Source organism: Numida meleagris, chromosome 1 (genome assembly GCF_002078875.1).
Source record: "Numida meleagris isolate 19003 breed g44 Domestic line chromosome 1, NumMel1.0, whole genome shotgun sequence".
Taxonomy (NCBI): domain Eukaryota; kingdom Metazoa; phylum Chordata; class Aves; order Galliformes; family Numididae; genus Numida; species Numida meleagris.
The window spans coordinates 24,564,244-24,588,814 of record NC_034409.1 but is presented as its reverse complement, the minus strand read 5'-3'; the positions used below and the strand labels follow the sequence as shown (position 1 = coordinate 24,588,814).

At 39.9% G+C, this 24,571-nt stretch overlaps 2 long non-coding RNA genes across 4 annotated transcripts in view; one reads left to right on the top strand and one right to left on the bottom strand.

Annotated features, from left to right (window-relative positions):
• The window catches only part of LOC110392580, a 60,238-nt gene that overhangs the window by 3,662 nt on the left and 32,005 nt on the right, over positions 1-24,571 (bottom strand). The window contains exons 2-4 of one of the 3 annotated variants that reach the window (XR_002434493.1): positions 14,637-14,923; positions 6,480-6,540; positions 470-5,970 (exon numbers count right to left, since the gene is read on the bottom strand). This is a non-coding gene — a long non-coding RNA (uncharacterized LOC110392580). Of the gene's footprint in view, positions 1-469; positions 5,971-6,479; positions 6,541-10,871; positions 14,924-24,571 lie in introns of those variants that run through there. The other 2 variants (XR_002434492.1, XR_002434491.1) reach the window with 2 other exon arrangements.
• LOC110392581 lies at positions 6,015-11,057 on the top strand. Its single transcript, XR_002434494.1, has 3 exons — positions 6,015-6,553; positions 9,573-9,725; positions 10,924-11,057. It is a non-coding gene; the product is annotated as an uncharacterized LOC110392581 (long non-coding RNA).

Below are 24,571 nucleotides of genomic sequence, written 5' to 3'. Positions count from 1 at the left end.
CCATTTGCAGCCCGATGAGTAAATGTCCTCCTGACATGATAAGAGGTCAAGGAGCAAGCCATTATATGTAAGCCAGGCTATGCCTCGCTCCCATCATTTTAGGACTGCTTAGAAGTAGTCTGGTTTTCTGGCAACAAAATTGCAAGCACCCATGCTACACTAGGGATGAAGAAAGAGGACTTTACCATGGTCCAGCCTCCCTTGCAGGAAACAGAGTCCAGCCTCTGAGACCTCTCTCATCAGATCTCACCTCACTCGCCATCACATACCTCTGAGCAAAGTCACCTGATTAACCAACCCACAGAGCTGCACTAACAGTGATTACCTTAGCAGGGCTGAGTTATTTTCAGTGCTTGCAATTCTATTCTCTCCATGTGTAATTACAAGAGCAATCAAAACCAGCCAACTGTCTCTAAGTATTATTTCCTGAGAAAACAGGTCTCCAAATAGGCTGTGTATACTCACTTACCTTAGCTGTAGCTCAGGGTGGCTGCAAAGCACTCTTACACAGCCTCTGTGTTTCTTCCCCTGATCAGGTAAAACCCGTGGCCCCTCCTTTAGTTATAAACTGCATAGTGATGCTCTGAAGTTTTACTTCCCAGGCCTAGCAGCCCTTGGCTTTGGAGGAAGGCCTCCAGTACAAGTGGCAGATCACCTCCTCGTTTATTCAGGTGTTTGCTCTCACCAGCCTGTGTATTGCTTTGCTCTCTTTCTCCCAGTGTAACCACCAGTTAAGCTAGGACTATAAAGACTTATGGTCTAAACACTTATTTTTACTGATGAGGCCATTTTCAGTTTTCACAGAATAAATTCTGTAGAATCCTATGTTGTTACACAAGATTGTGAACAGACAAAAAGTACACAGCAAACAGCTTGATATGGGCAAAGAAATAAGCAGGTGCTTTTACACTGAACCAAAAGTAGGATAAAACTGGAAAATCATTGCATTGAAAAATCAGTTCAAGAGGTGGTGAAGAGCTGGAGTGCCCAGTTGTGTGCATGATTCAGGAATGAAGGTGTCCTTTTGAATAATGTCAGCCAAAGCTGGGCAGCTTTGCTAAGTAGCCTGCAGGAGATACTTTAAATTTCCACACCATATTGTTAATGCACTTTTGGTGGTGTTACAGCTTCTCAGAAAAGTGAAAAAGCAGATTTTAGTTAAAATTATAGCAAGTCTTCATACTTTAAGGATTGTTAATGGGGAAACATTCTCTGAACGCTGAAGAAGTTCCTGACTGACCAACTGGTGACCCTGTGCTAAGGAGCACAGATGAGATCCCAAGTGAGCTAAAGCAAGAAGATGCACTCTTGCCATGTAGTTGTGAGCTTTTCAGTATTAACTGAAATGCAAATCCTATTTGTCTTATGAACACTAGCATGGGAGTCTTCTCACAAAAACACACAAATTCTATTAAAAATTAAGATTGGGAAGGTTGTGAAGAATGATCACTGTTCAATACCTGTGTCTGTAGTTGAACAGGCCTCGATAAAGACACTTTTCACATAAGCGTGCACTCTGGCTGTAGGTAACAAGAAGCACTTTCTACTCCCAAATGCCTATTTCTGTATTATACCTGTGGCTCCAGAGGTTTCATTCTTTGAAGCTTTCATCACAAACATGTGGTACTTCATTCTGTGAAAAGCACCATCATTTTATTGGCGTAATCTTAACTTTCACCTGTTGCAAAATGTCAAATATATTTTCTTTGAAAAAATACATCTTCTACGTAAAAACAAAAATACCTAGAACAACCATTCTTGCACATGGGGAGTCCCTAAAGCAGTCTCTGAAATGCATTTGCAAAGGAAAAGTGAGCAAATTGGTTATTTTTGGGTTTAATTGCTGTAACAACCATGATTTGTTTGCCTTTTCATTACTTTAAATCTTGGCCATGTAATTGTGCTGTAGAAGATGAAGAATTGCAGAAAGAGGAGGAAAGTCAAAATAAGGAATGAAAATGTTTGTGAAGAACTTGAAAGATAGCTCCATGATAATGACCATGCTCAAACCATCTAGACTCTGACAAGAATAATGAAAGTCCAGGAGCAAGCTGGTTAAAGAATGTAGCAGACCTAGCCTCACCAAAAACTTGTGTAGGTGTGCATCTTTTTTTCAACAGCAGAATGCAGTATTCAAAAAGAGATAAAATCAGAGAAAGAACTGTATTTTTGTCTAAATGGAGGCAGAAATCAAGGCACAGTGAAAGCTTTACAAAAAAACTAGAACACTGGCTACAGAAAAGGTACATATTGCCATGTATGCCTCAAAGATGGAATGATAATTTCTTGATGTCAACAAAGTAACAGAAATAGCCTCAGGTAAATTCTGCCCTACACACCTTACTGTTAAGACGGGTTAACTTAGGGAAAACTGTTCCCCCAGTCATCTGTCTCTGCTCTGTGCTCCTGATTCAAGGAAGATTCATTTGTTGAAAGTGTTACATGAATTTGTGGGAACAGGCACAATAGATGCGCATTCACGTGGTGCTATATCTTAGCTAATAATTCCGGCCTGATTTGTGATGGCCTGTGCAGAACGTCTGGTATGTTAATAGTATGCTGCTTTAGTTTACTTGTTAATTCTCCCATAGGGGTTGGTTTTTAATATTTCTCTTTGTGATATTAATTTATGATACTATAGGCTGGGGAAACAGAAAAGTCGTTAATCATAAGAAAATCACCAATGCCAAAAATGCACAGTAACCCCATTAGTCATTTTCTAAATTTTAAGCATTTTTTGCTTTGCTTCCAGCAACTGGAAAATGAGAAATGACCTGGTTAAGAATAATTTTTTTGCTCGTCCCAAAAGACCTTAAGAATACACACCACTAAATTCTTGGAACACAGTGGGAGTACGGAGTACTGTTGATCAAGTAGTTATTTTGATTAAGACTTCTAGTACAAAAGCAGCTACATTTCAAGATTTTGTCCTACGTGCTCCCATCCAAGTCAGCATGCTCTCCCTTTGCCATTTCGGACTTCAGCTGTGTAAAGCAACAACCATGCAGGCTATATGGGTTTGAACACAATTTGTCCTTTGACAAAGGTTCCAAGACAATATGCCCACGTATGATAACAATATGCTATCACCTAGCTACTGACTGGTAGGATTTATTGAGGCCTTGCTTGAAATCTATGTGAGGAAAGTACAGAGTTTATGATGTACATTTCAAAACTTATATGTCACATAGTCGCACCCTTATCAATCTTTTTCTCTACTCCTCTATTTTTCAGTAGGATCTTGTGCACTTCTAGGCTGCACCATCTCTTTTTGACTTATCCAAGACAACTATACTGGTTCTGGCTGGGTCGTAAGTCACTATCACAGTACTGACGATTGATAATGATGTTTTATCATGAATCAGTGTTTAGCAGTCTGTGCATAATAAAATTCAAATTATTCATGCTTTTTTCTGAATCAGACTCTCCTGTTCCAAATCATTGAATATATGTCAGGAAAGGCACAGCTGCTGAGTAGCAACTCTCTCTGTGGCAAGCTGCCTCTGTACTCTCGGGGAAATTCTATGTGCAAACAGCCTCTGGAGTGGGAATGACTGCATGCACTGCACATGCTGCTTTGTTGTTTTTTTTTTTTTTCCCTTTTTGTGATACATCCAAACTCTACAATTAAAACCTTCTTACTAGTTTACTTGTCAGCTTTTCACTTTCTCAGCTTTGGCCTTTCCAGTGATGCTTAAAAATCAGTTTTCTGAGTGATTTGTCTTGAGTTTTTTCCTATTTTCCAGAGACATTATTTACAGGTTGTGTGGTCAGTTCCAGTCTCAATTTCAACTCCTCACGTGAGAGCTTTCTCACACTTGTTTACATGCAAGGGTATAACTTATAGGCAGGCACTATTACTTATAATGTTCTTCATGGAACCCGTTTCTTTAATCTTGTATTCAGGTTTCTAAGAATGATGCCACAGCAAGCAGTAAGCATCCCCCTCCTGTTTTCCACCCCAAAATCCTGGTGCTGAATATCTGAATCTACCTTACGTTTTTTTCAATAGTTTCATGAATAGTAGCCCTAATAGCTCAAAGTACCATAATCTAGGGGAGAACAAAGCTGAACATTGGCTTGTCTGGTTGCCTTTCTGTCTTACCACATCTGACATCTGGGATTACAATGTATTTTGCAAGTCTTGATGCTTGGTATGCCAAGTTCTCCACGTAGGCTGTGAGGGTTACTCTTTGTGGTAGTCAGTCCTTTTGTATTCTGTAGTTTTAAGATAGAAGTTGATGGGTGATCAACAGTATCGGTTGTAATCAGAGAAGACAGTATTGGTTGTAATCAGAGAATTATATTAATGATGAGAAGTGGGCAAACACCACGCTGAGAATGTGAAGCACATATATGAACTGCAATAAGCATGGAGGAATGTCCTTTCTCCTCTTTGAAAGGTCCATTGCTGGGCAGCTCAGCTGTGTCTTGCAACAGGTTCTATTCTTCCAGAAAGAGGTGGTCTTGTGTCTCATTTGGGGCAAACAGTAAGAATAATAAAGGGGTTAGAAAATTTGAAGAGTTGGAAGGGAAGAAAATAAAGGAAGAAAATGGGGAACTATATAATGACAGCATTGGAATACAGGGAAATACATAAAAGACTGTTGGGAAGATGGAGATGTCAGCTGTCCCGTGTCTGTGGTAGAAATGACAAGGCTGCAGCTGATGACTCATATTACATTTTGTGGCAAAAAATAGATTCAATGGGCTGTGGAACTTGGAAAATACTGTTTGGAAAAGCTGTGCAGTCTGTTATTGTAGAGGTTGTAGCATAGTTCAGACAAATGATATGTCCTAAATAAATGTATTTAATCTTCTTAAGTGGTACAAGTATGCAAGAAAGTACTGATATATACTCAAGGCCTGGGTTATGCTGTTATGATGTACAAATAACAGAATGACACAATACACACTATGCAAAGAAAAACTCTACATCTTCTATTGAATATACACAGATAATTTGTTATCTTCTCAGACGTTATCTATTCAGGAAAAATAGACAGAAGGAAGTAGAGGACATCAAGCACAATCTTGGTATGAGACAGCTCTTCTTACAGTGATTGCAACATGCAAGCTGTGTAGGGTGGGATGTCACTTGCCAGCACTGTTTGAAAGATGAGAAATCTGGCTTATATTAGTAGAGGATTTTGTAGATCATAAACTCAATGAACTGTTTGGACTATTTCCATTCTTTGTATATTCATCTTTTTTCCTTTGCTTACTAGATAAACTTATTAACTTTTTGAACAGAAATTAAAAAAAAAAAAAAAATTCCTAAACTATATTCTGTAGGTATTTCTTCTGTAGATCTGTGTCACAGCTTTCAAGTTTCCTGCAAATATATTCCAACTTTACATTTTTTAGATTGAAAGCAAAAACAACAGGAAAAAAAATACAAAACCCCAAGTGCTTTATACCAATTATATATGATATGGGTTTTTTTCCTGGTTGCTCAGCAGTAGAAAATGTAGGCATGTGTCTCCCTCCTCCATCTCCCTGGCACCACTCGGAGATGTTTTGTCCTGGCCTTTCTTCTTTTGTTCTTACCTCTCTGTGGGAGTGTCAGTTATGAAAGGGTTTTCAGCCTGATTTTTTTTTTCTCTGAATTTATATCTCCCTGTTTTCTTTTAGAAGACTGCTATTTATAAAGATCTGACAAATGGCTGCTGGGAAAGAAGGGACAGAGCTGTGGGAGATGCACGTTGATTTAGTTTAGGTATGGAGGTGCTTCAGACACCTGCTTATCTGTACCCTCTTTGTGTCAACGAGGAGACAAAAACATTGCTAGAAGACAATTCAGTGCCTTTGGGACATGAGTTAGCAGCTGGAACTGTGGTGGTGACTCCCCCACAGCCACAAGCTTCAGAAGGAGGCCAGGAGGGCAGAATGCAGCTCTTCGTACCAAGGTAAGTGTTGAGAGGCAGGTGGGCTCCTCATCTCAGAAGGGTTGATTACCATCTTGCCCACCTGTACAAAAAGCAAGATCTTCAAGTAGATAATGCCAAAGTTTGTGGGTATCTTGACTGCAGGGCCAAGAAGCCGCTCAGTTTTGAGCTCCTGCATTAGACTAGCCTCAGTGGGGTCATTTCTACATCTCATACATTGTGTATGGCTCTTGGCAGCACTTGCACCAGGCTGCTGTTCTTGCTACAGACATATAGAGAATTTTGGTTTGATACCATTTCCTCAGTGAATTTTCCTGTGCTTCTGCATACTGAAAGAATTGTGGGAAGGCAGGTAGGGAGTTACCAGCACCGGTGTGATTGAGCCTGCAACCTCACTGCAAGGTGGGTGAATCACCAATGCAAAAAACCCACAATTCTTGGCCTCAAGTTTATACATATGCACTTGTGCCAGCTGGTGAGAAGACCGTGTGGGTGGGTGGATGGAAGAGTAGGAGCAACAGCTGAGAAAAAAAAGGGCTTCAACCATACTTGAGGCAAGAGAGTTTACTGGAAGTTTTTGACCTCACTTACCCTCTCTGTGGTGGCCACAATTGCCGCCAGGCAGCAGCTTCTCATCCACTGCAGTTCTCAGCTAAAAAATGGAGGTAGGTGAGTTCTCATTTTGGTTTATCCTCATGCACTGTTTTGAGAGTTTTATCACTGTAAGTGCTGATTCACAAAGCAGATCACACATGCCTGCCTTAACAACGAGAAAAACTTCAGCTGCCCAAATTTAATCCATCGTTATGTCTGTCAGGGTACAAAGTCAGCAGTGGAGCCATACCTAAAGCTTCACAGAGATACACATCACCAAGCAAGTTAAATCATCATTGTTTAATCCCTCATGTTTAAATGGTTGTCTTTCACCTCTTCCTCCAGTTGAGAAATGTGTGCAGGCAGATTGCGGCATCCTCAGATACGCTCATTATTCAAAATGATTTTCAAATTGGTTTGCAGAATGTTTCCTATGTGCAGAGCCTGAGAGTGTTTTGTAACAAAGAACTGGTTATCCAGGCTTTGTTGGTGGAGTAACTCTTGCGTTGCTGAGTTTAGCTCTGGACAAGAGAATGAAGTGGAATGCAAATGGCAAATTCTCATTGCCATCATCACATTGAACTCTTGAAATTTACTGCCAGCTGAAACATCCCTTTAGACCCAATGTGTAATTTAATAGCCTGTCTTCATTTAGATGTGAATTTGAAGTTGTCATAAACTTAGAACACTGCTTGGGACTCAGATTATTATTTATAAGCATGTGTTTAGACTGTTCACCCAGCTCTGATGTTATATCTGTACAATCACTCAGTTAAGTGGCAATGCACGTGGCAGAGTGACAGCTCTGCAGCCTTGATTTATTCACCACCAGGTGCATTGGCTTCATGATCCAGTTTCTGGAGAAATATTTAAACCTCCAGCTGGCACGATGTAAAGTAAAATTCTAAATAAAAAGGCAACATTTAAGGAAAAAGTAATGAGTGGTCTGGAGAGGAGCTGACTGTACACAAAACCTTGGCATGCTGCAGAATAAAGAACCTCCCAGACACAATATTCCTGCATATGGGCAAGATGGATGCATAAGAACTGGGGTTACTGAGATCCACAGGCACAGTGTTTCAGTGCAGGCTGCTGACCTGCTCTGGCAGAGCACCCTGGGCTGTCTGTACTGGAAGAAGGGAAGGTGAGGCCCCTCTTTACCACTCTGGTAACAACCCTGGATTGCCATTTCCTACTGCTCTGTGCAAGCATGCATGGGCAGTGCAACTTGTCATTGTACCTGCAGTGTCCCAGGATTACTAGGAGCTATCTCAAACACAGGTATAGCAGAAACTAGTGTACCTCCAGGCAAAGCCCATCTCTTCCGTATCCAAAGGACACCCAGACATCCACAAACACTGAGTAGGGCCATGTGCTTTTATTATGTCTCTTGTATCGGTCAAGATGTGGATTTTCTTTAAGGAAAAAGCCTTCACATGGTTCAAATTTATGTTAAAGAGATAGAGCCTACACTGTATATTATAGTGTTAAAATAGATGAAATAAATATTGTAATTAAAAAAATCATTAAAATGCCAACTTAGGTAAAAGAAGACAATAATAAATGAATAATCTCTGAATATTAAATTCTGTAATGCCTCTCAAGAAGAATACTCTGCCGTAAGCAAGTTGTTCAGTGTTTTAAGAACAATTTTACTCAGTGTTACTAGTGAGTCACTAATGGACTCATTTTGAAATGATTTCCAAAAGATCTTTTGAAAACCCATCTTGGTTTGTAAGCTACATCTTTTGCATATCATCCCTTGAGAGTTGCACCATCGCACCAACCCTGTGAATTTCTAATTAATAATTTGCTTTTATATACCAGTACTCCACAGTGGCATGAGAAAAAAAAATAAATAAAAAATTGTTCCAGTTTGGTATTTTTCCATTCATTAAAGTTTTCACTGAAGATTAGTGCAGGGGAAAACAGCAGTGGTGTCCAAAGAGAAGGGATTTCCTTGAGAATCCTGCTTACCTTTCAAGGACAGCAGCACTTTCCCATGCTTCTCTTTCCCCATCCCTGAGGGTATTCTGGGCTTCAGTCTGGCACTGGGCACATCACAGCACTGATGCCACTATTGCCTTCTGTTGGGTGGCTTTAAGCTAACGAGGGAGCTCAGAGCCAGCAGTTCCTGGCTGCATGGGGCTGGGCAGAGTCCTGCTGTGCACCCAATGCTTGTGAAGCAGTAGAAGGTATTTCACTGGCATAATGTATGAATCCAGTTTGGAATTTGGGTAAGACGTCTCTAACCCACCTGAGATCTGGGACCTGGCAGAGCAATGACACTGTTACACTGTAAGCAGGGTTGTTTCTACCCTGCACTGCAGGATCGAGAAAATACCTCCCCAGGAATATATACTCTCCCCAGCGCTTTATTTGGCAGAATGTCAAAACCAATTATAAAAGAAGACCAGCTCTCTCCAGTTCTGCAGCACCATAGGATTGCTATCATCTTCACACCCAGTTCATTATCAGACACTCCTGGCCTTTCTGGCACAGACAGCTGTAGAGGTGATGTTCAGTCTATGTGATTAAAGGCTAATCACTGAGACCACAAAGGGCTGGCAAGGAGTAGATGAACAATGAGGCAGAGGAGCCCTGGCAACCCAGTAATGGGGAAAATAGAGCACACTGAATTGGCTGCTCCTGAGCCTGCCCAAAGGAGTGCTCACCCACTGCGTCTGGTGCAAAACCACTGAGGTGAGTTATCCAGCTAAACCATCTCCCCCAAACACCTCAGAAGCTGCCAGGGGTGGTTGCCTACAACCCTACACTGTGGGATGCTAGGACGAGTATTTGTCTATTGCATGAAATTTACTATGATAAGTTTTAGGGAGATTCTGGAAATGTATGAGACTTATGGGATACTTAGGGGATGGGACAAAGGTGGGAAAAAGGAAGGGGTCGAAATAGATTGGGGAGAAACAAGCTGGGGAAAACTGAGGTAAGAAGGGACAGAAGGGCCTAGCCACGTGTAGACGGGTTAGCAGGCAGTGCGCTTGTCTGATTGCGCCCTGTGCTAGATCACCGCAGCCTAACCGATATTCTGGTTAAATCCTATTTATAGCGATCTTCTGTTCTGAGTAGGAATGTGTGAATGCCAGTGTGCTTCAAGCTGGACGTGTAGGCAAGCAGGATAAGAGATGGGCGTACCAGCAAGATTGTGAACCTTCATGCACAGTATGTCTAGGGAGCTGAGGAAACTGAGGAACCTGGGACCAGCTACTGGAATTAATCCAGGTAAGGCACTGCGTCCATCCCTGAAGCTGGCTGTGTCTGCGTGCTCCTGCATGGAATCACCTCCCCACTGTCCAGACCTGGGGACAGAGAGCTGCAGCAGCCTCTGAAATACTGTCATCTATTTAATTAATAGTGGAATATGTCCAGAAGTAAATCAAACTTGAGCAGAAATTATGAGAAACACAATTGTTTTTCCCCAGAAACAAATTGCAAGCCTTCTGGTCCCACCCTTGCTTCTCCACCTGCCATTCAGCTCTGCTGTCATCTGGGCTTTTCATAACTCTCAAAATCAAGATGAAAAATCACATTTCATTTGCAAAATGGATCTCAAATCCAGCTCTGAAGTTTAGCCTCCTTCACCTCTCCACGAGCATTAGTGGCACCAGCCCTGTGTAACCTTTCCCAGTGTTTGTTTCACACATATGAAAGTACACAGATGGCCAATTATGCCAGTGACTGCACTGAATTATGATGTATAATTAGAGATGGGAGCAAGTTTCTAAGTTGGGAAGAAGTCAGGTCTGATTCTTTTAGACTTCTGGATTTATGGGATTTGGGGAGGCAGCTGGCTTGGTCCTCTTTTATCTGAACATTTAGTGCTTCACCCCCATGTGGGATCAGGAGTTGGGCTCAGTGATCCTCATGGGTCCCTTCCAACTCAAGTTATCTCATGGATCTATAACTCAAGGTATAGATTTTTCAGCTTCTTGCAAAATACTTCAGATTGAGAGAGGAAATACACCACACAAAGAGGGAGGTAGCAGTATTATTTATATAAATAACTTAGCTGAGGAGTAAGCCCACTTCTCCTCCTACCCAAGCTTGAGATGAATTAGCGGCATTCATTTCTATCCTGCTATGTTCCGTAAGAAACACAAGATTGTACTTTTCACTTCAAGCTTGAATAGAAAGACTTGACTGTGACAAATCAAACCTTCTGGACAACTGCAAAGTCTGAATTAATACTAAAAGAATTACATGCAGCCTGGTGTTTTGTTCCCTTCTTTTGAGCTTATTCCAGTACAAAAGTAATTAGCTCTTGAAGCACAGTTGAACCTTGCCTACCTTATACTAGAATCTGACTCACTGGAAGTTGCTACATTTTTCAAATTCATGAGCATGAAAGGAATGAACAGCAAAAATCAGTACTTCTCAAAACATACTTTCATTTGATATCTTTTGTTTAATGTCATTTCAGATAATGCGGAGCTGCTGATCAGTCACTGAAATACAATTATAGTATATTTTGTAAGAAATGACATCTTAATAGAAAAGTTTCCTCACCCCTCAAAAGATGACTGCTGGGATCCACTGCTGGAGTGAGAAGGGAAGAGATGTTTGATTTTATGAACCATCTAGAGAGTGGGTGTAAGGCACTTGGCAATTATTTTTCAATAAAATTGAAATATAATTGACTCTTGTTTACTTCCATACATTTTGCAATAGTGGAACCTATTTTTAAGGTAGCAAAGTGTTAAATGTCTGACAAATAAATCTACCAGAAGAATTTTGCCAGATATACTTATTAAATTTATAGCAAGAATTTAAATACATTGCTCTATGTATTATTTTTTACAGCTTTTTGTTTCATCTCCACTTGGTCAAATACAATATTTTTCAGCCAGTAGATCCATCGGAACATTTATCAGTTTCCAAACTTCCTTTTCATTTTTGAAGTTCAGCTTTGAAGAGTTATTACAAACATTTTAAAGCTATATCTATGAAAAATACATAAACTGCATAATAAATGAGAAGGGATGTGCTCATCACAATTTTCAGGTTGTCAAGTTAAAAAATGTTTATGAAAATGAATGCAAACTTCAAAAAAGCAATAGTGTGGCATGCAATATTTTGTAGTAAATCTTTTTAGTAAGCAGCTACATGTATGTGACTCTTCCTCTTGTGACAAACTAAAGAACAAAAATCAAACATTTAACATTCAACATCTCCTTATGTAATAAGCCCATCAAATAAAATGTATCCAGAAAAAAGAAAAAACAAGCAAACAGAAAAGCTCCACAACATCAGCATTGTTTTTACATGGATCTAATGCTTTTCAGATGCAGCCTGGACTGATACTATTGCTGAATATTATCAGTGAGCTCCATTAAAATGTATTTCTGCCTGCATATTAACAAATATCAATTACAGATTTGCTATTTTAATTGCTCACAATTTCCTCATTTTCCCTCTCCCTCTCTGAGGCTATGAGCATGGACTTGCAGTACCTATTGTCTGACAATATCTGAAGTAACTATCTGTTCCCAACACTATTAGGTCAGCTGAATAGGAGGGTGATCAAAACAGCTCAATACCATGTCTCAAATACTGCCTGGCTCAAGCTTCTGCTTTCACACAGTGCTGCAGAGCAGCTCGTCCAAGCTCTCACTGTGATCCAGAGAGGTCATTTAAATTCTCTGTGGGTTGGCTCTCTGTCCAGAGAGAGGAACAGCCTCAATTTCCAAGAGAGCCTAATACTTCTGATTCTCAGTTCAAGGTACCCTGGTGTGTACCAAGGTATGACCTGAAAAGGGGAATAATAAAATAACTAGGGCTATCCACATGACTGTCTCTTCTTTAAATTATTAAATTTTTTTTTAAGAGAAGAAATGCTTTGTTGAATTGGGAGACAAAAGCTAATAATCCAAACGTTTTTGTGGGAGACGAAGCCTGAAAAAATTCTGCTTTGGAAGGATGGAGACATTTTTTCCTCTTGTTTCTTGGACTGCCCAGCTCCTCTGGCTGCAGAGCTGAAGGCAGAAAGGGACTAGAGAGTATTAAGGAGAAACACCAGAACCTTCAACTACCATGAAAAGAGACCAACTCAGAGACCACCACTCTCTCCTGCCCTGGCCTGACATGGAGATCCTGGGCACCAGACACCCAGCTGACCAGCACACATACTCTAGGGCTGGGTGATAGATTTAGTATGTGTATACTTAGGGGAAAAATGAGCTTAGATTGCCAGGAGTATCGCCAATGCCAGACCCTGTTAACTCTTCAGAAGCAGAGACTCTTATAAGGAAAACAAATGCAGTGGAGTGAGCAGTCAGGCTGAGTAAGGAATCCACAATTGCCCTGCTCTCTTCTTAGTGGAGGTGCCATAGCATCACGAGTTCAAATTCTGGATTAACCAGTTTTGTCCATTAGGAATCTAACAGGTTCTGGAAGTTATCTTAGCTGGTAGCTGCTTCCAAAATTTAAATAAAAAAAGGCATCTGCTGAGAAAAAAAGGAGATGACTGGCAAGCTAGTTTCTGTTTAAACTAGATTAGCTGCACCTGGACATTTCAAGCATTGTTTCTTGATGTCAGCAACTACCCAAATGTGGCCCAAGACAAAAACTAAACTCCAGAATCATTAGGTTTGTTGCCTGATAAGAAGTGGTCATTCATAAACTATCTAGCACTGAAGATATATTTAGCAGCACCTGACATCCTTCTGCTACTACTAATAGCTTTCTATTAGGCTACAAGAGACCTCATCTCCCTTATTTCTTACTTTATCTCTTTTATATCTATTTTTATACTTTTGTTTATTTGCTTTTACTCTCAAAAGGCTGAGATAAGCATACTCAACAAATGTATTCTTAGCTTAGGCCTCTTGTCGCATTCCTGCAGGACAAAGCAATTGTAGATCTGCTTGCAAATGTTATGTTACTTCTTTCAGTTGTCTTTATGCAATTTTGAATTAGACTTTCAGTATCTACCTGCAGGGAATTCATGCTGAGCCATAAAAGCCTATTACAGCAGTGACTGGTGAGACACTAAAAATACCTTAGTCAGAAACAGCTTGTTTCAGCTCTTTATCGGGCACTAAGAAAAGTGTGATGCGTAATGCCTTACTGGAGAAGGATCATTTCCAGAGGAGAAGCACAATACTCCTGGAAGTTCAGAAGGAGAAAAAAAGATTGTGACAATCTAGGCACTGGATGTTCCCTTCTACATAAGAGAAAAGTCTTCACAAAGCAGCTCAGAATACTTAAGAGAAGCTACCCTGAAAAAAGGTAGTTCCAGCTCAGTGCTCTTATTCATATCAACCATTGCTCTTACTCCCTTCTCTAAGACGACTTCAGGTTACCCCTTCCTCCCTCTGTTTGTAGAGGCTGATGTGCTGTGAATAACAAGGTGATTGGGAACTCATGATGCTCTTCCACACCAGAAATCCTGCTGCCTGAAACATGGCTGGAGTTTTCTGACTCTTCTTTGCCATTCACAACCCCCTTTTTACACAGAACTGCTCCGTGTTTTCTTTGCTTCATCATTTACCAAATCTTAAAGTCTGAGTACTGATGCAACATACAGTCATAGGGTCACCATCAAAAATAATTCTTTAAGGTTTTAGTCTTCTAGGAACTATAATAATTCCTGTCTCTAATTTTAATTCAGATCTTGAGCTTGGGCTTGGAACAAGATTAAATAGCAGTCCATCTACTTGCAATTATTCCTTCCAGAAGTCAAGTAGTGGATAAAAAATGCTACTGGCCATGAAGATCAATAATTCTGATACAGCATCATTTTTACCTGTTATTACATTGTGTGACATGATTTAAAACTGAGTTTCTGGCTATGCAGAAACTATTATCCTCATTTTTTTCCTATAGCATAATGTTCCCACACTTCAGATGCAATGCATTATATAACTGATTTTTCACAAGGAAATAGAGTTGACAACAGCAAAAAGGATATCTGATGCATTGACTGTAATAATTATTCAGAAAGACTATTTTAAACTGCCTAAATCAGTGAGTACTGAAGGACTGCTGCTCCAGCACATGCCCACTCATAGGAAGAGCTGCCACGGTGAGTTGTAGGCCTTCCATTGAGAAAAGAGAAAGTTCTGTAATCAACACCCTTATTATGTAATTATTATTAATAATTATTTGTCCAAGCATTTCTGGTCAGACAAGTACCTGAGAGATCAAATTAGCTTGCTTGTTGTCACATTTCCCTGAAGCTCAAGCTGTGATTTCTGGCTGCTCTCTTGTGGTCAGTCCTCCAGCAGTGGGGCAGCTGCCTATGAGCCTTTCATAGGCCTCATCTTGAGTAACTCTCAACTGCACTTGCAGGACCAAGGGAAGAGGAATTCCTGAGGATCCATGACAGCATGCTTTTAAAGAGATGTCCATATGCTGAAAAGAGGGCTTAAGCAACTTGTCCTTTGGATACTGCTGAAGGCTTCTACGGGGGGTGACTGACCCTGAAGTGAAAGAAAGAATAATAATATGAGGATCAGGAGTTTCTTAATGCTCCAAGTTCCATGAACTGGAAGCTATTAAAAATCATAAGAAAGGAAATGCCTGAGCCCCACAAAGGTCCACACAGAGTTCAGACAATGCAAGCTAAAAATTGTGCAATACAAGCAGCATGGTTACTACATCTTATTTGAATGAAGTGTAAATAGAGTTAGTTCATTTATTAAGTGGAGCCTTCCTTCTCTATTATGTTTATGTGGAAACATCTTGTTTTCTTTCTAAATGGAAAACTAAACTACAAACCCTCTATCACTTCCTTAAAATTATTTTTCCCTCTTCCATGAAGCAAGTCCTGAACACAGACAAATCCAATAGAGCAGCTCTATATAAGGCATATTTATTTAATACGGTAAACCCGTTACATGGTGTTAGCATGGGGCAATAGTGTAAACTCTGATATCAATAAGTAAGTTTTACATTATCTGTAAAAGAGCTCAGTAAAATGCAGAGACTCAGGCTCTATTGTTCCTGCTTATAAGGTGACAAACCCAGAACTATCTATTTTTAATGCTGCTTCTAACTGAAGTAAGTGGAAAATCAAATTTGAGGGGTTTGAGTGAACATCAGAACTGAAAAAATAGGGCCAGAAAAGAGCTCACTGGCATTCTGCCACCAGCCTAGAAGCCCAAGATATTATACAGTCCGTAATAAAATAAGTGAAGAAGAAAAAATATCATATAATACTGTTATTAAGCCTGACAAATATTTATTGCCTCTTTGAGTACTTCTTCTAAATTGCAACTCTTACACCTATGAACACAATTAGAACAAATTGGAAAGCTAGCAGCATCCAGAAAAGGAATAAATTTTCCAGAGTCCTGCTGAACCTAATGGCTACGATCATGTTATTATCTGATACCAGCGTTAAACAACCAATTGCCACAAGTCCACAATGAGCATCTTAAAAATGACCGATTTTGCCCTCAACAATTTGTTCCATGTTTTTAATGTGAAGATATATAAAGGTTACCTTGTGACAAATCTCACATGTAACAGTTGTCATAAAAAAAAAAAAGGGTTCCTGTGAAAAGGCATGTTGTTTGGAGTTGAATCTGACTTCTGTGACACACTTCTTCCAGTACAAGTTCTTGTCATTGATGTTTAACTGAGTCATTGTACACTCAGCTCTGCTTGACAGCAACTGATGTCATTCACTCTTAGGAAATTCCCATAAGCTGGCTTTAGCAAATCTCAGGCTTTGCCCATTGATCAGAGAATGAATCCCTGGACACCACAGTCTCTGTGAAGGTGAGAGACTTTGAACTGCTAAACAACTGTGAAAAGGAAAAATCAACCCTTGTTCAGAAGCTGATTAAAGTCAAATCTCAAGCTGCAGAGTTCAAATGAGTCCAAGAATTCCCAAGATGTTTATTGGTCTGAGAAAACTGAGCTTACACATTTGAGGGTCTACGGGTTTCTCCTGCTTACTGAGTCATGTTTGGTTTCAGGAGCATTATAAAAAAAGATTTTGTTATAAACTGACAAGTGGCGCTAATCCATGGTCACTGTAGCAAAGCCTTCCTGAACAAATAGCTAAATATCTAACTAGTTCCTAACTAGGAACTCTAAATTTGAGTGTATATATCATGAATGATTCCTGGAGGAGGAGGATTTGTCAAAACTCTGAGCCATAGCTGACGAGGACACTGAAATCTTGAAAAAAACTCCTTCAGAAACTGTTTTGCCACAGCCACTGTGCAATTCAAGAAACTACCCTGAGAATTAGAATCACTGCTGTAAAAATCTCTAGCAGCTACCATTGAGTTTAAGCTGGCAAGTAACCATACACTTTGTCTTAGACCTTCTGCTTAGCATTATGCACTACATTTGTTGCTTCATTCTTGTAAACCTTAACTACTCATGATGAAAACCTTCATAGAATGTCCTTGGAAGAAAATGACTCACTTTACCTGAATTGGTCAATGCTATCACTAGTGTCTGGCCACTTTCCAAGTATGGCTTGTTCAGAAGATAATAACTGATCTTTTGCGAAAATTATCAACCACATGAAATAACTTCAGGATAAGATAATTCATAACAAGTGCCTACACATATCGGGCCTTTCATCTTTCTGATTTTTTCTAATTTTTTTTTTTTAAGCATATATTGTGGAGCCTCAACTAGCCAGAGACCAACAAATTCCCTGAAAACTGAGTTAAAGATGAACAAGACAACAATAACTGTTGACCCGGCATTGTTGGCAAACTGTGCTACATTTCATGCAATGGTTTCAGCCTATCTAGAGTACTGCTGACTGAGGAAAAGAGCTCTAATAAGGCCATTGCAGATTACATGCTTAACAGCCACATTTTCCAAGAAAATAAAGGAAACCATTAAGAAGAAAAAAGAAAAATGCAAGAGCTTCCTCAACTCTGAGCCAGTCACTCTGCAGCAATTACATATACTCATGGACTGGTCAAAGAGATGCTCTTATCTCTGAGACTGTCTTCAGCTGATTTACTTTCTTCTCTATAGAAACTGTGTGTTACCGTGTTTTTCATCAAACAGCTGAGGGGACAATCAAAAACACTGAGCATAAAGCTGGTTGTATATTTACACAAGTTCCTTGTTTGAGCTCTGAAGCCAGCTTTTACTGCAGCACTCCAGTGAAAAGTGCTTGTTTATGCTTTTCCTGTTATAAGCTGAACTACTGAACTAAGAGTGATCATTTGGGAGACTGAATCCTGAAGGCTTTAATTAATTAATTTCAAGTTGCAGGCAATTAAAGACGGGGATCCTTAACTCTTAGTAAGATATAGAGGAGATATGCTGTAAGGCAGCTTATGAACACTGCATCAGAATAATGTAAACTACTAGTGGGGGAAGAGAGGAGAGCAGAAGATCTATGTATGTACTTATTTTATTCACCCTACCTATATAGGTTATCACTGCAAAAAGAAGGGAAGTGTTGCAGGAACCCTGTATTAAAAAATAAGCTGAAAATGCAAGACTAGGATGAATGCTGTGACAAGGAATCATTTTTGTCTCTGGTTATAAATGACAGCTTTGAAAGATCCAGTTGGGCTGAACTCTCTTCAAAAATGGATCTTTTGAATCTACCACAGGAAAACAGAAGGGGGTTCTTTCAAGTAGAGGAATGATCTGAAACCACAAACCATCTGGTTCTTTCTTTGATCTCCTTATTAAGTGGTAGAATTTTCAATTAGAAAAAATAAGATTGGAGCCTTTTTCTGCATTTGTCTTACCTTATAACAGAAGATACACAGAGATTCCAGTACTGCGTAAAGACACAGCCACTACGAATTTGGCAAAACTGAGCTGACTGTCTACCTCACAATTCCTTAAAGACAAGTTCCAAGAAAAACATTTATGAGTTCTTTAGAGAACTATTCAAGCAGAAGGTGTGAAGGTCCAAGATAGTGATTCAAAAAGAAAAAAATCTTACCTCCCTCCCCTCCTCTGATGCCTGAGAGTCTGTCTGTACCTAGCCTTATCCAGAAGACGTATTTGGGTGCCAAACATCACACTGTCCCAAATGGCTGGAGATAGTACTTTCTTGCTTGAACTGAACATTTGATACGAACATATCTCTCTTCTCAGATTCCTTGAAACTCACAAAATAGGCATCCCTAGGAGACCCATATGAAGGCCTGATCTGTACACATCGCACAGACACTGCGTTTAATGAAAAGCACAGTGGCAGCAGTAACTGTGGTGACAGGGATCGCTGTTTATACAATGCCTTAATGATTAGGGCAGTTGCCAAGTTAGGAGGAGGCCAAAGACACAGCACTGTATTTTGCCTCCAGGAGCAACTCGTAGATCAAGCTCTCCATTGCACCCTGCCAGCAGATTCCTGGGGTAACGCAACCTGGAGCAGAGATGGCTCAGGAGAGAACACAGCTGGTGAAAGCTCTCAGGCTACAGCGTGTTTTCACCTGTGAACTCTTTCTTTCCTTTCATCTTACGATCACTACCAGAACTTTGAGTTTTGGAGTCACTCAGATTAGATGTGCAGACCATGGCCATGGTCAGCTGCTGTGGTACCACAAAAGGCAATTCTGTAGCAACAGGAGATATGAAGTGAGCCTTAAGTTTCTTAAGTTAGCAGAACTGTGCTGCCAGAAACAACAGGCCTGTGAAAGCACCGGTGGAATGAATGTGTCAGGAACCATGGCACTTTCAATATTTCTGATTTAAAAAAAATATAGTTGGAGGAAATAATACAGAAATTGCCAAATATTTTGGCCGAGTCATGTTTCCATAAAAGTCAGTGGGCAACTTGCCATGGACTTTTAAAAGACAAGGATTAGACTCTAAATAGCTCATTTATGAGGAACAAGTGATATTTTAATGTACCAGTATTTTTCCAAACTGTTTTAGGAAACTTATTAATAACTGAAAAAATCTGAAAAACCCCAAACCTTGAAAAATGCTTAATTACCATAGCAACGCCTCTAATACATACTGTCAGATATCGTAACTCCAATGAGACACAGAACTGCCACGAACAGACGGCTCCTTCTAAAATTCCTTGATTACTAAAATCAAGGAATTGCACTGCATAATATTCTTTAAACACAATAAATAAAAATTGGCTTCTCTTGCCATTAGTTACAGTTAGCAAACAGGTTTCTACACTTTTCCATAAACAGAGATCACCTTTACTTAATGCTCTTAAAGATCTTTTAGCTACAAAAATAAATATGGAATTGAGTTAAAATGAATGGTATTGCAACATCTGCAGGGAGCCTTTCCTTACATAACTCAGTCTCACTGAGGGAGGCGAACAGTCTGACTCCTGTCAGCATGAAAATTCAACATGCTTGGTTTGAAAGACATTGACTTGCTGCATAAACACTACTCTTCCTGTCTCCTAATAGGAAATAAATTTATCATAGTGTTATTAGTAGTGGTTATAGATTCAAAAGGTGATAATCTGCCTCTTAAACCACTGTGTTGCCTCAGTTTAGCAAAATACCTGACAATTTTTGGTGCAGAAAAGTATTGCTGGTATGGTAGAGGCTGGTGTGGTATTGCAGGTATGGTGGAGGTTCAGCCTAAGAAACTTAGAAGACAATTCAAAGTGGTCATATCCATTACAGTGGACATGATTCACACATTAATGATCTTAACACTGATCTCTTACAACTGCAAAAAATTTTAGGTAAGGATGGAAAATTTGCCTACTTGGTGTTGGCATGCCTGAACAACACCACTGTTTGAGGAGGAAGACCACAAAAAATCCTGGTGTACATGTACAGCATACATGTGTCTGTTTGCCAACACTAGTCCCACCGAAGCTGAGGACACATGCTGCAGGTGACAGTGAAGGGTGGGTAGCAGGTGGGCTCAGGGGAAGCAGCATGGCCATGACGTGGCAGGGACACGTTTGCACAGCATGCTCTCCCAACTCAATTCTTTCCAGTTGTTTTTAACTGCTGAAGAGCAGAGACCCTGATATAATAAAGGATTTTCCTGATAAACACAAAGTACCATAGGGAACAAGTATACAGCTTTGTGGAGAAGCAAGCCATACACTTGTCCCACTTTATTTCTGGCTATTTATAGCATACTTGAACATTCTGACAACAACAAACAATGTTGTAGGCTAGCTATTTAAACCCCCTGCTGAATGTATCCCTGCAGGAATGAGAGGGGTTTATTAATTTTCTAGCCAGAGAGAATTAAGCTTGTGATTCACTGCAGAATATGCCAAAACAAGTCAGCCACTGAATTTTTAAACTTTCTCTTCTTATAGATGAACTTGTAGACTGTTACCCCAATTACCTCTCTCCTCTTCGTGCATGAGTCAATCATTTTATACACACACAAAAAATATCCAATTCAACACCAAAACATCCCAAAGCTCTCACCATTTCAGCAAAGAAAGTAATGTATAATAGCAGAGGGGAAAAAGAAAAAAAAACTGCAATGCTGAGGTGCTGGAATTTTTCTACATTCAAAATCCATGGACTCTTGAGCAACAGGTTAAAAGGAATCATGCTTTGGAGGGATGACACCAGAGAATCATAGAATGATAGAATCATAGAATTCTTAGAGTTGGAAGGGGATATTAAAGGTCATCTAGTCCAACTCCTCTGCAATGAACAGGGACACCACAGCTAGATCAGGTTGCCCAGGGCCTGATGAAGCCTTGCCTTGAAGTCTCCAGGGACAAGGCATCAACCACATCTCTGGGCAACCTGTTCCAGTGCCTCACCACCCTCCCTGTTAAAGACTTCTTCCTTATATCCAACCTAAATCTACCCTCTTTGAACTTGAATCCATTTCCCCTTGTTCTATCACCAGAGACCCTGCTAAAGAGTCTGTCCCCTTCTTTCCTGTAGCACCAACTTCATCACACTACAGGGAAACTTTAATTCTGCCATTACTGTCACCAGGGAAATTGAAGTTAATTCTAGCTACCACCTTCTCAGACTTCTGGTAAAAATGGTATAGCCTATTTTTGAAACCTCTGTAAATATCTCTAATGACTTTTACTGCTGCCTATATCAATTTCCTGACTAGCACACTCCAGATAGCCTAAATTAAAATATGTTTGATATTATGTGTCATTAGTAAGTGAGCACTCTTACCTTTTATATACAAGACATGTTTGCATCATTTGCATTTGAAAAGAATGAGCTATTTTCAGCTTTGAGAGAATTTAATCCACATTATTTCTGCATAATTTTGCATTCATCTTAAAAATTCTCTTTCTCCTGCCATACCTTTCCTATCCCTTGCACTGCCCATTGGTCCATATCTCTCATGAATACTGCTTAGGAACTCCAAATTGGGAGATGAAAGCTCAGTCCTGCTCTGTTTTTCATTAAAGCATTTCAACAATGTCTGCTGGGATTATCCATGGATAATAATTTAAGAAAATAATATATTTACTACATAGAAGGTAGACAAAATAAAACCGGTCTTCTGCTAGATTAATATTTGTGCTAACTTAGCACTAGAAATTTTTCTTCTAATCAAATTTTCATCCCTCATCTTCCTAGACCTTTTCATGTTCATTTTATTTTTTGCAGCAGATCTGTTCATCATCAATAAAAATCAGCACTGAAAAAAATAGAAACCAGTCATCTCTTCTGTGGGAGTAAATAAAAGTTGCTCTTGAAGAACTTAAGTCATCTCATATACCTTTTACCAGTGCAAGGATGATCTCTATTCTATGTACAGGATCTAAAGGATATATTCTGCAACTGAAATTTCTTCCCTCTCCCTTTTTAGTCTGTATATAATGTCCTATGGGAAATAAAGGCAACATATGTGATCTGACAGTAAACATGTTTTTCAGTCCTATCTTTATAATTATTTGCACCGGTGATCTATTCATTGTTTACATAAATGACATATATGTTCATTTTTCTCAAATTGTCCAACTGTAATTCTTCCTGGTTTCTCAAGACTTCATGTTAATTGTTAAAGAACAAGCTTTGATTGGAACTCTCCAGAAATATAAGTATCCAGCACTCAAGGCCTTTGAAGGATTATTTTCATTACCTTGAGGAACTAAAGGCACAACTCTTCTTGTTTATGAGTTCAGCATGCAGGCTTTTGTTCAACACTGGCAAAAATGCACAGCTACTGGTGGTGACTGCATTGAAAAAGAGAGTTTTATAGCTGAGAATTTGCTCTATCAAATGGTGTCATTGTGCTCTTTGAATCAAGTGTAGTTTCCATGGAAATAATTAGGAGGCATTACTTTCAGAGCAACCTTCATAAATGCAGCTGTAGGCAATTCCTCTTCACTCAATGCAACCCAGGCAAGCCAAAAGGCTGGACAAGCATGCATTATATAATTGCTTCAGTTTCTACGGTTCAAGATACACAAACTGATCTTGGGTCTGGCTAATCTCTCACATCCCCTTAACTGCTATAAACTTAACTAGATTACAAGCTTAGTTGATAGGCTGATATTTGATTGTGTATCACAGCTTCTGTCATGCATAGGAATACCCAGCACTCAGAAGGAACAAGATGGGCTACTCCTGGACTACCACTACTTCTAATAGTATTTCAATTTTATAAAAACGGTGTAACAATGAAGTCGAATACTATTAATTCCATAGGAATTCTGACACATTCAGTGCATGAGGTCAGTGTTGTCCTATGTTAAATTAAGGCTGTGCTACTCCATACACCTGCCTATTTTCTTCCAAATCTGAATGTGGACAGGGGGATCTGGGATTCTGTCCCTGCCTCTCTATTCAAATCCTGTATCATGCTGAAAATGTCACCCAAACCACAGTTTTCAAAATGTGACCACAAGTTATGCATTCCTCATTGGATATCTAATATGAAACAGCTGGGGATGATTTACAGGCATAGTGAGTACTCCAGCTGGAGCCAGTTCCCTTTGCATTAAATTTTATAAAAAGGTTAAGTGCTCTGAAATATGAATTCCAAGCTGGCTGTCTAAAAGTAGTGGGTATTTCTGACAATGGGATAGTAACACAAACCATTCCTATAGGAATACGATGACAAGCTCACTAACATTTGTGAATCACTAACAGCAAATCTACAGAGATTTGAGTAGTGCAACTGAAAGATTCCAGGTGCCCTATCACAGTGCAGGACCCACAACTCTGAATTAGCAGTACACAAGACATCAAAAGGTTTTGCATAAAGCAAGAGCAAAAATTGAACCCCTTCTCCTACCACATATATCCACGTTACACACACAGACAAATGAGAATTAAGAAAAGTGCAAGAGTAAACAAATAATCCAGTGTAAACTACATGCAGGTATTTTTAAATGAGAACAATTATGGCAACATTGCAAGACAGACCTCTTTCAAAAAAGTTTGGTGTTTCTCCAGTTCTAAAAGCTCATGAGGCTCTGCCCCCCAACAGAACATGAGGAAAGGGACGCATCTTCCAGCATACCCAGGTTACCTAATGCCAGCATCCAAACCATCAAAACAGGGACCACTTGCATGTTTCTGGGTCTGAGTCCTGCCCTAGCGCCTGTGTCCTGCTTAGACAAGATTAGGGGCCCAGTTCTTTGCACCTTGATTTCCACTGAAAGGAAGCCCAGCTGAACACCTTAGAGGCAACCATAATATGTTCTTATAAATATCCAGTGTTAGTAAAGGGATCAGCAGTCACATGTAGACACAAGCTAATCTAATCAGAAAGATCTGGCAAAGAACCATAAGACCTACCTATCTCAACCAGAACATGGCAGGCCTGTGTTAAATTCCTTCTGCTGCTGCCTGAGGGAATCTGACTTGACATCTCCCACATCCAGGTGAATATGCTGATCACTAGGTCGGCTATTTTAAGGCACAATGGTGAGGAGTCCCATTATTTCTGTTCCAACTGTTCCACTTTGCATGGATTGAATATTCATTAGGCTCACAAGGGAATGAAAGTATAAAAGTATGTCTCTAACTGGTTTGTTAGGATGCTCAGCGGGGAAAGTGGATGAGCAATGTGAAGGGATACAAAAAAAGTGAGGAAAAGTGAGTCTAGTTCTTGCTTGAATTCTTGCAACAAAAGCAAAAAACCATTCTCGTGAGCAGGAGCACTCCCCTAGGTGACTGCACGGACCATTAGCTTTCTTCCCTTCCCTTCCCTTCCCTTCCCTTCCCTTCCCTTCCCTTCCCTTCCCT